Raw genomic sequence first — 4,274 nt, 5'->3', positions numbered from 1 at the left:
TTTTGCCTTCAAATACAATTTAGTTGTTTTGGTAAGACTATATGTTTCATTTTAACCATTGCATTAAATAAAATATTTACTACAGTTTTGGAAAAATAATTTTTAATGATGAGGAAAAGACTAAAAACTAAATTTGTTAGAAGTGGAGGGTCTTCAATTAAGCTGCCAAACAATTGTCTGTAGACTACAAGATCTTTCTAATAAGGCCAAACATCAATTGATTCACAATTTGAAAATATTCAAGGACTTTTCTTTAGCTTTAGGTAAGTTGTGTGATACAAGACTAACAATAAATAATTTGGGTAAGTTTTGTTGAAAAGGAGCTTTAAATTTATGAGGAAATGTCAATTCACTGCCCCCCCCCAAATCAAACTCACAGTGTAAATAGTTTTGAATCTTTTACCTCTCTTAAAAAAGAATTTCATATGGATAGGGAAAACCTGATTTCTATTGTTACAGATGGTTCTTTATCTATTTTAGGTTTAAAAAATTCAAATACGTTGAAATTTTAAGAAAAGAGAGAGACTGACAGTTCTTTTATGGCTTTGCCCATTGTATGATACATAGTGAACATATTTAGATGTGTTCAGTTTTCTGAAGCAGACTGTGAAAATTGTCATGGATACAGTTATTAAAATTATTCAACATGTGCTAGCAAATGCTATGAATCACTGCCAGTTTATGGAACTGTTCAGAGACAGAAGACAATTTAGTGATCTTGTGTTCTTTGCTAATGCTTTCAGTTGGGTCTTGGACAAGTTTCATAATTATTTACTGGACTGTTAATTTCAATACAAGATTTTCTTGAAACCGAAGGAATGCTTGCAAGATATTCAGTAATCAGAGACATAGGCAGTGTGATTATGTTTTCTCACTGATGTCACACTGCATATGAGTGAGCTAATTTTGAAACTCCAAGGAAAGGAAAAGCGAATTTGTGACCTAGCTAGACAGTTAACAAGAATTTATGTTGAAACTAAAGCACTTAAGTAATACAAATCAATAATAATAATTTTACAGATTTTTATGACATGAATATGCAGAATATTTTAATTATAATCAATAGTGATATGGAAATTGCCACAAGGACTACAAGAAAAATTTGAAGAATGCTTTATTGATACTGAAGTTGCTTTTAAATACATGTATTATCTATCTGAAATAATACTGAGTTCACACTAGAGTTCATAAATGTATTCAACTTGCACAGGCACAGTTTTCAAACTGATACACTTTTATGTCAAAGCTAAATCAGTTTTTTCCACAAGATAAGAAAGCATGTCAGTCAGTGCAAATGTGAATATTAAAGGAAGATTATGTTTTGACAGTTCACTCAGTTATTGGAAAACTTTTAAGCGTATTTGCAACAACTTGGATATGTGAACTTTTTCAACTGCAATTTTTATGAAATCTAATTGCAGATCAAGTGTTTCCAATGAAAACTTAACATCTAATTTGAGATGTGCTATAAGCGTAAAATGTACACTAGATTCCAAAGGTTTAGTAAAAAATGTTAATGTACATACCTCATTAAAGTATTTTATGTTGATTACATGTTGAAATGATAATATTTGGTTATATTGGTTAATAACATACATTATTAAAATTAATTTATCTGTTCCTTTTTACTTTTGGACATACAGGTACTGAAAATTTTTATTACACATACAGTGCACATTTCTAAAGGACAGCATTTAACCTATGGTTCCACTTGAAGAAGCTAGAAAAAGAAGAGCAAAGTTAAACCTGATGCAAGCAGAAGGAAAGAAAGAATAAAGCAGAAATCAATGAAATGGAAAATAGACAAATGATAGAGAAAATGAGCAGAGCCAGAAGTGGTTTTTATTTTTTAATTTTTAAAAACTTAAATACAGTTTATGTAAAATATTATATTGGCTTCAGATAAACAGCTTAGTGATTTAACAATATGAGGATTACTAAATGCTCACCATGATAAGCGTAGTTACCATCTATCACCATGCAAATATATTACAATATTAAGAGCTATATCCCCTATGCTGTACTTCCATCCCTGTGACTTAATTATTTTATAATTCAAAATTTGTACCTCTTTATCCCCTTTACCTATTCCACTCCCTCCAACCCCACTACACCCTGAAGTGTTTTTTTTTTTTCCTAAGGACCAATAAAGATGAGAAACCCTTAGCTAGACTGATCAAAAAAAAAAAGAGAGAATGAAAGAAAGAGACAGAGATGGGGAGAGAGTGCACATTACAGGTGAGAATGAAGAGACTGGCAGCAGATCAGGAAGGTTTTACAAGCCACTTGAAAGGCTTTTGGCCTCACAACACTGGAGGCATTAAGCAGGGTTGTCACATGATTAAATTTGAATTTTAGAAAAACAAGGCAGCCATGTAGAGTGTATGTTTGGATGTTTTGAATTCATATAAAGCAGAGTGGAAGTAAAGATGATGTATGCTTCATGACCTCTTCCTTCCCTTGACAAAATATGCTTTGACCCTGAAGGATTTCCATAACAGCAAAGCAAAGAAGGCACTGGTAGCTGCTAATGGAGGCTGCACCTTATTTCATCCAGCGCACAAACGCAAGGGTCTCGTCCTTTCATCTTAGCGTTAGGGCCCAGCATCACAGGACATGTAATAACACATCTTTTTGAATTTAACAATGATGTCTGACTCTCTTACAGAAAATGAGTCTGATTGGACGAACTGGTTTGACTATGAGAACTGGCATTGCCAATTATGTGGCAAATATTTTGCATAAATTGGATGAGCTAAATCTGCAGCTTCAAACTTTCTTTTAAAGAAAATATATTTCAAGTATAATAAAAGTACCTTTCTAAAGAAATATTAGATTGACAAAAGTGTATTGAAATGAACATTTTAATTTTCCTAGCCTTTTTTGAGTGTTATCAGGTTAAACAAAGTCATTCTAAATCAAAGGGGAACTGGTATAATTGATAGTAATTTGATAAACCTTGGTAGAATCTTTTTAGCATACCTTCCAGAAAATGATAAAGTAAATACTTTTAATAACTTTTGCAACACAGGTAGTTTCAAATTCTTGCATTCAGTAAAGAAAAAAGGAAAATCTAATTAAGTTTGTTAGATGAGAGATTATTAATTCTGATTAATTAAATTACTGATTAATCAAATTACTATGTGACTTTACGCATATATCTCAAAGTGTTCAACAAAATGTGGGACATTATTGTCATCTGTATATAAATGTAGACAAGGTTTCTCAGCACTAACATTTATAAAAACAAGAAATAGGAATAGAATTTATTGTTAACCCTTGTCTAATTCTAGTGTTAATGTTCATCACTCATATAATCCAACAGCAAAAAAAAAACACCATATAATACAATTAAAAAATGGGAGGAGACATGAATATTTTTTCAAAGAAGACATACAAATGACCTACAGGTAGGTACATGAAAAGGTGCCATACCACTAATCATCAGGGAAGTGCAAATCAAAATCACAATGAGGTAACACCCCACCTATTAGAATGGCTATCATTAAAAAGATGAGACACAGCAAGTATCTGCAAGGAAGTGGAGAAAAGGAGGCCCTCGTGCACTGTTGGTGGGAATGTAAATTGATGCAGTCAGTAGGGAAATAGTATGGAGGTTTCTCAAAAAGATAAAAATAGAACTACCATATGATCCAGAAATCCTACTTCTGGTATCTATCTGAAGGAAATGAAACCACTATCTTGAAGAGATACTGGCACCTCACGTTCATTGCAGTATTATTCACAATTTCCAAGACATGGAAACAATTTAAATCTCCAATGACAGGTGAATGAATAAAGAAAATGGGATATACACACACACACACACACACACACACACATATATATATGTATGTATATAATTTAGCCACTACAAAGAAGGAAATCTGCCTTTAGTGACAACATGGATGGACTCAGAGGGCATATTATGCTGAGTGAAATAAATCAGACAGAACAAGACAAATACTGTATGATCTCAATTATATATGGAATCAAAAAAAGCCAAACTCACAGAAAAAGAGAGTAGGATGGTGGTTGCCAAGAGCTGGAGGGTGAGGGAAATGAGGAGACGTTGGACAGAGGTTACATACTTTAAGTTATAAGGTGAATAAATTCTGGGGATATATTGTATAGGATGGTGACTATAGTCAACTATATTGTATCGTATACTTGAAAGTTGTTGAGAGTAGATCTTAAATGTTTGCACCCTTCCCCCTAAATAAATGTAATTATGCATGGTGACGGAGGGTAACCATTTTGCAATATATACATGC

The sequence above is a fragment of the Manis pentadactyla genome, chromosome 4, assembly GCF_030020395.1.
Source record: "Manis pentadactyla isolate mManPen7 chromosome 4, mManPen7.hap1, whole genome shotgun sequence".
Lineage (NCBI taxonomy): Eukaryota > Metazoa > Chordata > Mammalia > Pholidota > Manidae > Manis > Manis pentadactyla.
This window is presented reverse-complemented; position numbering follows the sequence as displayed.